Raw genomic sequence first — 14,928 nt, forward strand, 5'->3', positions numbered from 1 at the left:
ACATCATAGTTCTGTTCTGGGGCAGAAAATTTTTTAGAAAAGAACGCACAAGGATGGAGTTTACCGTCAGAAATGGATCTCTGTGATAAAACTGCTCCAGCTCCGACATCAGAGGCGTCGACTTCCATGAAGAAGGGATGTAGAGGTTCTGGGTGCCGAAGAATTGGAGCGGAAGAAAAGGCCTCTTTGAGGGACTTGAAGGATTCCAGGGCTTGAGAAGACCAGTGTTGAGGTTTGCCCCCCTTACGAATCAGGGCCAGAATTGGAGAAAGTCTGGAAGAAAAATTTTTTATAAACTGTCTGTAATAATTGGCAAAGCCGACAAACCTCTGAATGGCTTTGACACTAGTAGGAAGAGGCCAGTCCAGGATTGCAGACACCTTGGCAGGATCCATCTTGAAACCTAGAGGAGAAATGATATAGCCAAGGAAAGGAATAGACGAGACTTCAAAAGTGCATTTCTCCAATTTAGCAAAGAGATTGTTCTTCCTTAGTCTGGAGAGGACTTCACGTACTTGGGCACGATGTTCCAGAAGATCTTTAGAAAAAACGAGAATGTCATCCAGATAAACGACCACACATAGACCCAATAAATCTCGAAAAATATCATTAACAAACTCCTGGAAGACCGCAGGAGCATTACAGAGACCAAAGGGCATGACCAAATACTCATAATGTCCATCACGGGTATTAAAGGCGGTCTTCCACTCGTCCCCTTCACGGATCCGGATAAGATTGTATGCCCCCCGAAGATCCAGCTTTGTAAAGATATTGGCACCCCTAAGTTGATCAAACAGTTCAGAAATAAGAGGAAGAGGGTACCTGTTTTTAACTGTGATCTTGTTGAGTCCTCTGTAGTCGATGCAGGGCCGCAAACTACCATCCTTTTTCTCAACAAAGAAGAAACCTGCACCGGCAGGGGAGGTGGAAGGACGGATGAATCCTCTCTGAAGATTCTCCTGGATGTATAACTTCATAGCAGAAGTTTCCGAAGGAGAGAGTGGGTAGGTGCGGCCCCTGGGGGGCATAGAGCCGGATAGAAGTTCCACTGGGCAATCGTAAGGCCGATGGGGAGGAAGAATCTCAGCAGAAGACTTGTTAAACACATCGGCAAATGCTTGGTATACAGAGGGAAGAGAAGAATTAGAGGACACAGAGGAAATTTTGACAACCGGAACAGTGGGTAGGCAGTTCTGTAAACAAAAAGGACTCCATCTGGAAACTTGCAATGTGGACCAGTCAATGACTGGATTATGTGCACATAACCATGGCAGTCCCAGGACAACCGGAGTGGAAGGGCAATCAATGAGGAGGAAGGATAATCTCTCCAAATGCAAGGTGCCCACCTTAAAAGAAAGTTCTTGAGTAGAATGCGAGACGAAGGCAGACGACAGCGGACGATCATCAATCGCCAGGACACGAAGAGGAACTGCCAAGGGTTGGAGAGGGATGGAATGACGTCTTGCAAAGGATCGATCCATGAAGTTTCCTGCAGCACCGGAATCTAGAAAGGCTTGTGAGGAAAACTTTAAAGAGCCAAACTGGATCTGCACCGGAAGAAGGAAACGTAGAGTAGAAGAATGGGGAGAATGACAAATCCCACCCAGGTAAGTCTCCCCGAGCTTACCTAGGCTTTGGCGTTTCCCGGCTTCACTGGACACTCCTGGGCAAAGTGGGCTTTACCCCCACAGTAAAGGCACAGGCCGGCAGCCCTTCTCCGGAGTTTCTCCTGTTCGGACAGGCGGGCCCGCCCAATCTGCATGGGTTCTTCAGCCGGCAAGGAGGAAGAAGCAGAATCCATAGGAGCAGGAGGAAGCTCTGGGGGAACAGGATTGAAAAGCAGGGGTCTCTGGAAGCGGGGGGCCAAAGAAGGTTGGAACCGGGGGTACCTCTTTGTACGCTCTCGGTCGAGTTCAAGCTGGAACTCCCTCTGCCGGGTATCCACCTTCACCGCCAAGGCCACCAGATCCTCCCACCGAGAAGGAATTTCCCGGGAAACGAGGTCATTCTTAATGCGTATAGCCAAGCCGTTGTAAAAGGCCGCGTGGTAACCATCGTTATTCCAGGAGGTCTCTGCCACCAGGGTACGAAATTCAATGGCATACTCGGGAACTGAGCGAGTGCCTTGTTGAAGCTGGAACAGTCGAGCCGAGGCTGCAGTAGTACGACCAGGAGCGTCAAACACCGTCCGGAGTTCTTGGAGAAAGGCCCCGGCGTTGTCGATCAGCGGGTCTCTCTTTTCCCAAAGGGGAGACGCCCATTCCAGAGCCTTCCCCTGCAGACGGGAGATGACAAAACCAACCTTGGCTTGCTCGGAGACGAACTGGCCTGGCTGCAGAGTGAATTGAATTTCACATTGGTTAATAAAACCACGACAAGCTTTTGGATCTCCGCTGAAAAGAGGTGGAGCGGGAACACGAGGTTCAGACACCTGAAGAGGAGCAGGAATGGCAGGAACAGGCACAGCCGCAGGAGCCGCTGGAGACATGGCAGTCAATTTCTCCAGGATAACATCAATTGCCTGGCCAATTTGAGACTGCTGGGCTTCATAGGATTTCATGCGAGAAGCCAATCCCCGAATGGCCCCTCCGACATCGAGGGGTACTTGGGCCTCCTCCGAGGGGTCCATGGCCCAATTATACTGTAATGCCCGAAGGCGCAGTTGAAGTAAGGACCAAAGAGAAGGCAACAATCCAAGTTCGCGGTACAGAAAAGGGTTTATCAAAGAATGGTCGTAAAACAGGCAGAATGGTCAAGACAGGCAGTACAGATTCAAAGTCGATAACAGGCAAGGTTCAAACACGGATAAGCAAAACAGAATATATCGCACCCAGGAACTATATGAAATAGACCTATAATTGGGCAAGGTCAGGATGGAAATGAGGGTCTTTATAGTCCAGTCTATTGGCGCCAAAATTGACGCGCTGGCGTCAGACGCAGACGCCAGCGTCCCCACGCTGACGCCTTGACGCCGGCGCCCGATTCTGACGCCGGCGTCCGTTCCGTCGCCGGCGACCAATCACAGGGCAAGAAGGAGATGATGCAGGATGATTGCGACCACCCGGAGCCATGTGCAGGGAAGAGGAATCGCCATTTTGGACGCCATCTTGGAGCAGGTCAGTAGACTCCATTACACACTTTCCTTGTGTGTATATATATATATATATATATATATATATATATATATATATATATATATATATATATTTATTTAATCGACGTTTCGGTCCACGTCTGGGACCTTTATCAGGTGAAGTTTTTTCTAAGTGTGTGCTCAAGCCTTCTCATATATATATATATATATATATATATATACAGTGGTGTGAAAAACTATTTGCCCCCTTCCTGATTTCTTATTCTTTTGCATGTTTGTCACACTTAAATGTTTCTGCTCATCAAAAACCGTTAACTATTAGTCAAAGATAACATAATTGAACACAAAATGCAGTTTTTAAATGAAGGTTTACGTTATTAAGGGAGAAAAAAAACTCCAAATCTACATGGGCCTGTGTGAAAAAGTGATTGCCCCCCTTGTTAAAAAATAACTTAACTGTGGTTTATCACACCTGAGTTCAATTTCAAAGGTTATAAAGCCATTTCTAAAGCTTTGGGACTCCAGCGAACCACAGTGAGAGCCATTATCCACAAATGGCAAAAACATGGAACAGTGGTGAACCTTCCCAGGAGTGGCCGGCCGACCAAAATTACCCCAAGAGCTCAGAGACAACTCATCCGAGAGGCCACAAAAGACCACAGGACAACATCTAAAGAACTGCAGGCCTCACTTGCCTCAATTAAGGTCAGTGTTCACGACTCCACCATAAGAAAGAGACTGGGCAAAAACGGCCTGCATGGCAGATTTCCAAGGCGCAAACCACTTTTAAGCAAAAAGAACATTAAGGCTCGTCTAAATTTTGCTAAAAAACATCTCAATGATTGCCAAGACTTTTGGGAAAATACCTTGTGGACCGACGAGACAAAAGTTGAACTTTTTGGAAGGTGCGGGTCCCGTTACATCTGGCATAAAAGTAACACAGCATTTCAGAAAAAGAACATCATACCAACAGTAAAATATGGTGGTGGTAGTGTGATGGTCTGGGGTTGTTTTGCTGCTTCAGGACCTTGAAGACTTGCTGTGATAGATGGAACCATGAATTCTACTGTCTACCAAAAAATCCTGAAGGAGAATGTCCGGCCATCTGTTCGTCAACTCAAGCTGAAGCGATCTTGGGTGCTGCAGCAGGACAATGACCCAAAACACACCAGCAAATCCACCTCTGAATGGCTGAAGAAAAACAAAATGAAGACTTTGGAGTGGCCTAGTCAAAGTCCTGACCTGAATCCTATTGAGATGTTGTGGCATGACCTTAAAAAGGCGGTTCATGCTAGAAAACCCTCAAATAAAGCTGAATTACAACAATTCTGCAAAGATGAGTGGGCCAAAATTCCTCCGCGCTGTAAAAGACTCGCTGCAAGTTATCGCAAACGCTTGATTGCAGTTATTGCTGCTAAGGGTGGCCCAACCAGTTATTAGGTTCAGGGGGCAATTACTTTTTCACACAGGTTTGGATTTCTTTTCTCCCTAAATAATAAAAACCCTCATTTAAAAACTGCATTTTGTGTTTACTTTTGTTATCTTTGACTAATAGTTAAATGTGTTTGATGATCAGAAACATTTTGTGTGACAAACATGCAAAAGAATAAGAAATCAGGAAGGGGGCAAATAGTTTTTCACACCAGTGTATATATATATATATATATATATCTCTATATATATATATATATATCTATATATATATATATATATCTATATATATATATATCTATATATATAGCTATAGATATAGATATATCTATATATATATATATATCTATATATATATATATATATATATATATATATATATATATATATATATATATATATATATATATATACACTGTAAATCTAAAGCTATATGGTGACAGAAGATAATGCAAAGTGTGACAATACCCCATAAAGAAGAAGGAAAGCTACAGAGACAGTTTATTGCCAATAGATTAACCACAATAGTGCAAGCTATAACACTGTATTCATTCAGTAGAATGTTTTAACATACCTAAGTAAACAGCTTTAGACACTGTCTGTGTTTGTTTAGGATAGCAGCTGCCTTTTTTGATTGGTGTGACATCACTTCCTGCCTGAGTCTCTCCCTGCTCCATCATAGCTCTGTGCTCAGATTACAGCAGGGGGGGGGAGGAACAAACTGAGCATGCTCATGTCCTGCCCTGGAGGTTTAAAATGAAAACAGGAAGTCTCAGAGGACTCAGAACAGCATTACTTTGAGGATTTACCGGTGTATTTATATAGAACTTTCTGATAAAGCTTACCTAGTTTTAAACTTTCCTTTCTCCTTTTTCTAAGAAATCCAAATCTATTAAAACTTAAAAATGAAACAACATCAGAAGATGAACATTTTTTTCTATAAAGTATAAGAAACCATAGCTAGATCCTAATAGATTATGTACACACAGTTAAATTTGTGGATGTCTATTTACAGCTCTTGCATATGATGGTAGTATTCGCTTTATCTCCCACCACAAGAGCAGAACAGATGAATCACCTTCAGCCACCTGAGTGACCCAGGCTCCTCCAGAGGCTGATTCACACACTTTTCTCTGCAGCACGGAATGGAAAAAACAGCTTCTTATTTATGGAACACAGAATAATGCAAAGCTGATCTCTAGGGCATATAACTAATCCTGTACAATTAGGCAGACTACATCCTTTGTAACTTTGGTACTGGCTGCATCACGGATTTGTGCACCTGTTCCCCTAATCACAGAAGGGCTCTGAATATGAGCTAAAAAAACACAAATATAATTTGTACGCAAGTGAAGAAATGATTGTATTTTACGGTAAAGTAGGAAGGAGCACACATTGCTTTCCATCATATTTTACATGTTGTTTTGCAGCTGCATCTCGTGGGACCTTAAATGGATGGTGTCATAAACCTCTCGGTGGAAAATGTAATGCTTTATGATCAGCGGAATTCTCAGCACAGGGATAAAAATCATTGTCCTGGCTTGTTTGATTCCTATATAAATCTTGCCCATTCACACACACATGTATATATAGGTGCATCAGTAGAAGGGCAGTAAAAATATATCTGCTGTAAGTCAAAAGCCCATTACAGTGCGGAGTTGGAAGAAATGCAAAACACACGGCTCAGCAGAAATGATACTAAAAATGACAAATGCAAAATGGCTCTCCATAACAAGGACAAGCAAAGAGAAAGCATCCATCAGTGCACACGTGCATGCAGACAGAGCTTTCTTTATACAAGGTGAATACCCCAGAGTAGCCTCTGAAGGTATGAAGAGTGTGGGGGTACCTGGTACAGATTAGCAAGATGGTGCTGCCCAATCTGCAAGCTTTCAGCATTTGTTGAAGAACAACTCCTACCAACCACCGACAGCCCGGTACAGGGTAAATAATGGAAATTATCTGTCTGCCCAGGGTTCTGCCACTAATAAAGATAGGCCTGCATGTCTCAAGGTGGCATCTTTACTCCCACTTTTTTTTTAGAGGAACAGCTCTCAGCTCTTATACTTCAGATGATAAATTGGTTTCTGTAAAAGTCTTCAAGCAAGGTTGCGCCTTGATCAAAATCTACTGCCGCCATAACATTATGTCTGAGGCTTTGTACTTTTAAATTCCAGTTTATCACGGAAGCGAGTTAAAGTGCCATTTGCTTCATCCACTCCCAGTGCCAACAAACCATGCACTGTCACAGGAGTTATAAACGATAACGGCTAAATCAGCAGGGCGTGTAGGATTTAAACGGTAAATATGCTTCAGACCGAGGCAGGTAGGATGTACAAATGGGAATAAAGTTTACGGCACATAGAGGGAAAGTCTATTTTGTATAACCTTTGAGCCAGGACTCAACGGGTGCCATAGAGAAAGCCTATATCTGAACTACTAAATAATATAAATATTTAGTTTGTCAATGATTAATACAGGCTTCACACTGTCACTAACATTAAGTAATTGCAGCACACGGAGTTGAACAAAGCTTCCAAAATATATTTACAGAACTAAACTGATTTTCTTTTCATTTTCTTATGGAGAATAATTCTGTATGTTGCAGTGAATGTCTTCAAATATATGGAAATTGCTATTTTTTAAGGACCCTGAAGCAAATCCCTGTGCTACGCTTCCTTCCTCAACATAATCAGTTGCTTCTTGGAATGGGAACGACTAGCATGTGGTACACTGCAGCACCATTTTGTCAGCTCTATGGTCCAAAATGATAGTAACTGACACCATACCATAACTTTAACCTGAACTGAATGAGGAGTTGGTGGTGGCAAAGGTATCTCACAGCTTTTCTCTGAAAGGAAACCTGTGTTAAAAATGTGGCATTGCCTTAAATAAGCATTACCAAAGGCATGAAGCCCCAGCTGCTATAGCACATTCCTTCTGGCTGTCACATTAAAAAGGCTCCACCCAATTAAAAGACATCATCATTACATCATTTTTTTGAATGTAAGTCAGTGGAAAAAGATTGAATTTGTTTGTTTTCACTTTATATACCTATTCCTGCAAAAGGGTTTCACAGACTTGTGTGATCATATAAATCTCATCGTTTGGCACAGATACTTCTCCATCTTGTCTTGGTTGATCAGCCATTTTCCCAGCTTCCAAGGTACAAACTGGTGTTACTAGGGGGCACATGTTGTCCCAATAGCTATGCCCTATACCTGAAGGTATCTGATACATTGAAAACATAGTATGCCAACATACAATTTCTAATAAATTGATTGTAAATAGATGAAAGGTTATCTGATTACCTTAATACTCTAGCATATATGTGAAGTCATTAACCACTAATCCCACCAAAACACTGGGAATCCAAAATCAAACCATCGGTTTTTAACCTGATAAGAATCCAAGGCAGTGAGTTAAAAGGTATGATCACTAAAAATTTAAATTTAATATAAGCTTCACTATACAGAAATAAGAAACCTTCTAAATACAATCAATTAAATATTCTGCATCGTTTCTGAAATAATCAAGTTTATCTTCACTACATCTCTCTCATCATATGTTTCTCTTCATTCTGTCTTCATGCAGCAGTTGGGTGTCAGATCCAATATATCTTTTAGGGGGGCTTCCTTCCTAGCAGATATATTAGAGCTCATTCAAATAATTGATTTCAGTACAAACAAAATCTAACAGAACAACTGCCTTTTGCACAAATTCTGCATGTAGAGAGACATGATGTCAACTGATTTTAATAGAGTGAGCTCTAACACATCTTCTAGGCAAAAGTAGCCCCCCTATAAGATATATTGGATCTAACTGTCAATAAATATCTGACACCCAACTCCTACATGAAGAGAGAATGAAGAGAAAGAGATTCTGAGAGATGGATAGTGAAGATAAACTTGATTATTTCAGCATTTTTAATTGATTATGTTTAGAAAACTTCTTATTTCTGTATGCTGATGGTTATATTACATTTTCATTTTTGCTATAGTTGCCCTTTAAGGTACTCAGGGCTATGTACGTAAGACAACCTCTTCCAGAGGCAATAATCCTCCTGAGGGAATAAATATAAAGTTTTGCCCAACTGAGCCAGAGTGGATATTAAAGTCATGCACCTATCAGTCTGGATGTGGTCTGAACAAAATGTGAAGCACTTTTTGAAAAATCATATTTTATAGTAGAATTTTGTTTCTTTTTTTTTGGAGGGGGTATCGCTTAATGTATTATCTTTGCATTGGTGTCGTATGTTTTACTGTTTATTGGTTTAATATCAATAGCGTAGTTAAGAGTGTAGCTCATGGCATTTCAACCTTAGGAATATATGGTTACCTCTGTTACTGCTTGGAATTAAAGTGGTTCACCTTCAAGTTAACTTTTAGTATTTTATAGAATAGCCAATTCTAAGCAACTTTTGAACCGGTCTTCATTTTTTATTTTTATAGTTTTTTTTAGTCTTTACCTTTTTTTCTGATGATTTCCAGATTTCAAAAGGGGCCACTGAACCCATCTAAAAACAAATGTTCTGAAGGGTTACAAATGTATTGTTATTGCTACTTTTTATTATGTATTTTTCTATTTAGGTCATCTCCTATTCATATTCATATTCCAGTCTCTTACTCAAATGAATGCATGATTGCTAGGGTAATTTGGACCTTAGCCACCAGATTGTTGAAATTGCAAACTGGAGAGCTGCTGAATAAAAAGCTAAATAGCTCATAAAAACCACAAATAATAAAAAATTATATTGCCTCAGAATATCACTCTCTACATCATACTAAAAGTTAACTCAAAAATTAACAACCCCTTTAAAGAGATTATGAGGTATGTATAAGTAATTTAACTTGATGATCACTATTGCCATATAAATTAGACAATTGCTGACAACATTCTTGAATCACCCAACAACCAGCATTGCCTTCGATTTCTAATTATACATTAAATTTGTGTGACATACCCATAAAATCTATGTTAAATGGTTGTGATGTCACATTTACATTGGGGAATGACCATAACACACTCCTTAAAACAGACCCTGCCAGCCTGCCCCTATATTAGGAGAAGTAAAGCTTAAAGGGATACTGTTATGGAAAAACATGTTTTTTCCAAAACGCATCAGTTAACAGTGCTACTCTAGCAAAATTCTGCACTGAAATCCAATTCACAAAAGAGAAAACAGATTTTTTTTACATTCAACTTTGAAATCTGACATGGGGCTAGACATATTGTCAGTTTCCCAGCTGCCACAGTCATGTGACTCGTGCCTGCACTTTAGGATGGAATTACTTTCTGCCAGGCTGTTATTTCTCCTACTTAATGTAACTGAATCAGTCTCAGTGGGACTTGGCTTTTACTATTGTGCTGTCCTTAGATCTTCCAGGCAGCTGTTATCTTGTGTTAGGGAGCTGCTATCTCATTACCTTCCCATTGTTCTGTTGTTAGGCTGCTGGGGGGGGGGGAAGGGAGGGGGTGATATCAGTCCAACTAGTCAGATGTAGGGGTGTATCCTTATCACAAGAGAGAGAAAATTAATCTGAACTGACAAGTACCTTGGGCAGCACATGATGTCTAGAGTATACTTACTAATTCAATGAACCCCAAGCATGTGATCAATAGCCTCACACCAATTATACAATGAAAATGTATTATATTACATTGTATTTATGCTGTTTTTTACTATATTTTTCTAGCTCTTAAAAACTAGGAAATTAGAAGTCCAAGATAAGCTCAGAAACGCAGGTAGGTAATCTATTTCCCTTGCTTTTCATTAATTACGGTTCAATCAGCAACCAGCTGTAAGCGACTGCATTATTAAATTATTCATTACTGGCATTAGCATTGGACAAGATTATTTTTTCTGATTTGATAATTATTCCTTTCATCTTGGAGCAGACGTTATAGTTGTCGAGATCTAAAATAACGTATAGCAATATGAATTTATCTTACCTTTGTGCAGCTATTTTGCCGTCTGTATTCAAATGGAGATTTAGCTCGGCTAATGCGCTGCTTGAATGCTGCATGAAAATAATGAGAGAGGGATGGAATTTATGAGAACAGCAGAACGTGAAAAGAAATGAGCAATAACCTCTTGTGGTGATAATACAATTCAGTTTATATACTATGTAATCTGACGGTTTATATCCTATATCCACCAATAAACAGACACAGATTGGCTAGTTCTGATGTTAATATAGCATTATTGTGTAATGAGAGTTTTTGAGTTTTTGCAAGCTTTTGAGAATAGCATCTAGGCGCTCGTCACATGTAATTTAAAGTAGGGATGCACCGAATCCAGGATTCGGCCTTTTTCAGCTAGATTCGGCCAAATCCTTCTGGCCCAGCAGAACCAAATACTAATTTGCAGATAAGGGAAGGGAAATCGTGTGACTTTTTGTCACTAAACAAGGAAGTAAACAAAGTTTTCCCCTTACCACCCCTAATTTGCATATGCAAATTAGGATTCGTATTCAGTTCGGTATTCAGCTGAATCTTCCGTGAAGATTGTGCAAGGCTTACAGTTTCAGATCTAGAGTTGAAAAGAAAAGTGTGTTTTTGAGTCAATGGGACATTTTGCTGCATACCTTGTTACATAGCAACAAGCTACACACCCATGTGCACAAAGCACGACAACTATGCGGAGTATGTGGATTGTAGGCACAAGGAAATGAACATCACCTCCAGCAACCAGCTCTGAGACTTGGCCTGAATAAATCACACATACCAGAACAATGAGCTGCTATCTCTGCTCCCCTCTGGCCAAGAAAAGCCCAGGCTTATTAAGCAGCTATTAAGAAAGTCTGTTTCATGGCCTGTAGGTAAACTCTGTTCTTGGTGAGTCAACCTGGATTCCTTGAAATAAATAGGTTGTAAAGGCAGAATGAACTGGATGTGTGCCCAGTGCCTCATACATTATCAACACACAAAAGGCACATAATAACACAGTCACACAAGCCTATAAAATCCTTTCATTTCTGTTCAGTAAATGTTGAAAAGTAAAGGGGAAGTTCAACCTAAAATGTTGAGAAACTGTCTATACCAAATATTTTTTTAAAAATCCCCTCTGGGCGGCATCCAGCAGGGCACAAGTTACACTCCCCTTACATAGAGCATAGGCTGTTATAGGTGTAGGCAGGGGAACTATATTATAAATGTATCTGTGTTACTGGTTCATAGCAGAGTTGTCTTCATCCTATTTTCTGCTAATCTTGCAGATTTACATACAGGACAGCAGAGTCAAGGCAAGTTTGTGGAGTGACCAGGGAAATACCAACAATTTCTCCCAGACGGTGTTATTTGTAAAAACAATTGCTGTTGAAAACAGAAATTGCTTAAAGGAACAGTAACTCCAAAGTGTTTTAAAGTAATGAAAACCTAATGTACTGTTGGGTTGCACTATACAACTGGTGTGTAGTAACATTTTTAATAAATGTATATTTGAAGGTTGCTTAGAATTATGGTGTTACTGTTCCTTTAAATCCTGGTTGTTACTTTTAAACAATGTTGCAAAAGTCTTAGGGGCAAATTCATTAACCTCCGAAAAATTCGCCAGCGACGGCTTCACTCACATCGCAATGCTTCGCCAGGCGTAGATCTGCCAAGACAACACAAATTCACTAAAATCCAAAGTTGCGTCCAGGACGACGAACGCTGGCAAAATAGCGCTAACGTTACTGCGGCAAGCGAATGGAAGTTGCGCTAGCGTTGCATAATTTGCATACAGCGGGAAATTAAAGTTCAATGGACGTATATGTTGCAGCTAATACATTACACAAGCCCAGGGAAACCTTAATAAAATAAAATAGTTCTTATATTGCCCTACACATGAGCCCAGTGCCTAGTTTATGTGTCATATGTTAGGAAATGTAGGGGGAAAGCCAGGTACCCCAGAAAAAATGTACGATCTTTTACAGCCTATCACCCTGAAAAATCAAACGTCGCCAGAGTTTTTTGTGACTTAGAAAAATTTTCAAGTATTTTTTGAGGAAGTCCTATCTACTGTATTGCACTTCGTCTGGTCTGAGGTGGCGAAGGCAAGTCTGGTGCAAGAGGTAACGTTCAGTAAAATCCACATCTTAGTGTATTTGGGTCTCTTCACCATAGCACAACCTCGCCAGGCGTAAGGGAGCAAATTACCGCTAGAGTCTATCTCCTTCGTTAGCGAAGTTACGCCTGTGCCCGTTAGTAAATCAGCGAAGTAAAGAAATGATGTCACGCTGGCGAATTATCGCTAGCGTTAGTCACTTCACCCTTTAGTAAATCTGCCCCATAGTTCAACAGCAAAGAGGGTTCTGTTAATCAGCTGCCTTGTCTTACATTGTATTAACAGTCTGAGCCACCAAGGCAGAGAATAGAAAGGGACAGAAAAATATTCCTCTTAATTGCATAATACATACACATAAAGTAAAAAACATAGCAAAGAATGTAATGAATGTATATTGCAAAGTTGCTAAGCATTATATTTCCTTTTATTAGCCAAAAATGTAATTTTTGGGTTAACGTTCCCTTTACACTGACCTTTAATAATCATGATAAAAATATGTCAATCAATCTGCTTTCTCCACTAGTTATATATATATATCACAGACTTAATACATGGGAACACTTATAAGTAATGCCTCCTGCAGGGCAGCAATGCAATGCACCCATGTAGCAAAAAGGTGACGATTCAGCCAATTTCAGTACGTAAGTAACAATTTAAATTCCTGGACTAAAAATACAGCTCATTCAAAAACCACTCAAATCTACAATTCATTAAAAAGTTAATCCAAAGGTCAACTTCTCCTTTAATCTTTTTTTGGCTCCTTTATCATGCTTTCCAGTTACCATGGTTTTTGCTCTGCACACAACAGAAAGCCCATTCCTTGCCTGAGTGCCAGAGTGTCTAGTGCTCATTTATCTCAGCAATAATTAATCTTTCAAATCTGAGCTGGAATTAATCAGTAAGGGAGGCTTTCTCTGTGCTGTCCTTACTATAGCAGTTCATTATAACCAACCTTATTAACCTGTGCATGTGCTCTCTGTGGAAGCATTAAATGCAAGTGAAGATTTAAAAAAATAAGCTGGGGTCACTAGTTGGAGAATATGAATAGTAAGGGGCTTTACACAATCTAAACTTCTTTCTGCCTTTATATATAATAAAAAGGGTATGTTATCTGATCGGAGGTGCACAATGTTGGCTCTGCTAAAAATCACAAGCTTCTGTATTATAAACACAAAAATAGAAACAAAGGCACACTCCATTCAATGCTTATGCAAAAACTCCAAGTTTTCTTTGATGAAGGGGTTTGCTGGGATCTCACCTTAAATAGTTTTTGCAGATTTTTTGTTTTATAGTAAGGGGCAAGAACAATAAATGGCAACAAGTTTACACAAGGTCTAGAATCTAAAACCAATTATCAGATTTTGCTGTTTGAAATCTGATTGGATTGAAATAAATACAATCTTTATTTTTGCACTATAAATTCCTTGGAGTGCATTTTATTGTTATTTATGTATTATAAATTTTTACCAACACCCAGGCATCTGTTTTGTTGGTTTTGAGTGCACCAGGCAGGACTGGAAGTATACAGTTAGGCCCATAAATCTATGGACAGAGACAACTTTTTGCTAATTTTGGTTCTGTACATTACCACAATGAATTTTAAATGAAACAACTCAGATGCAGCTGAACTGCAGACTTTCAGCTTTAATTCAGTGGGTTAAACAAAAAGATTGCATAAAAATATGAGGAACTAAAGCCTTTTTTTTAACACAATCACTTCATTTCAGGATTTCAAAAGTAATTGGACAATTGACTCAAAGGCTATTTCAGAGGAGCTCTCCATGTAGGTGAAACAAGACATCCTTAAGCTGCAAAAACAGAAAAAACACCTCAGAGAAATTGCTACAATATTAGGAGTGGCAAAATCTACAGTTTGGTACATCCTGAGAAAGAAAGCACTGGTGAACTCAGCAACGCAAAAAGACCTGGATGTCCATGTGGACAACAGTGGTGGATGACCACAGAATCATTTCCATTTCAACAGCCAAATAAGTGAACAACACTCTCCAGGAGGTAGGTGTATCGATATCCAAGTCTACCATAAAGAGAAGACTGCATGAAAAAAATGCAGAGGGTACACTTTTAACCGCTAAAGCCAACAATCACTTCCCACTACTAATACTGCTTGATCTTGCCACTGCATTTGACACCGTAGATCACCCTCTCCTCCTCCAGTCCCTCCATTCACTTGGCCTTCGTGACACAGCCCTGTCCTGGTTCTCTTCTTATATCTTCCTTCAGGGTCTCCTACAATGGAGTAGCATCTTCTCCCCTACCTCTTTTTGTTGGGGTTCCTCAAGGTTCTGTCCTGGGACCCTTATTATTCTCCCTCGGCAAATTAATCAACTCGTATGGT

At 40.2% G+C, this 14,928-nt stretch overlaps 1 protein-coding gene across 9 annotated transcripts in view; it reads right to left on the reverse strand.

Annotated features, from left to right (window-relative positions):
- apbb2.L (amyloid beta precursor protein binding family B member 2 L homeolog) overlaps nucleotides 1-14,928 on the reverse strand; it is a 166,200-nt gene that overhangs the window by 121,247 nt on the left and 30,025 nt on the right. For all 9 annotated transcript variants that reach the window (XM_018229369.2, XM_018229328.2, XM_018229377.2 and 6 more), the window contains exon 2: nucleotides 10,478-10,545. The gene's annotated coding sequence lies outside the window, so the exon portion shown is untranslated. The remainder of the gene's footprint in view (nucleotides 1-10,477; nucleotides 10,546-14,928) is intronic.

This window comes from Xenopus laevis, chromosome 1L (genome assembly GCF_017654675.1).
Source record: "Xenopus laevis strain J_2021 chromosome 1L, Xenopus_laevis_v10.1, whole genome shotgun sequence".
NCBI lineage: Eukaryota > Metazoa > Chordata > Amphibia > Anura > Pipidae > Xenopus > Xenopus laevis.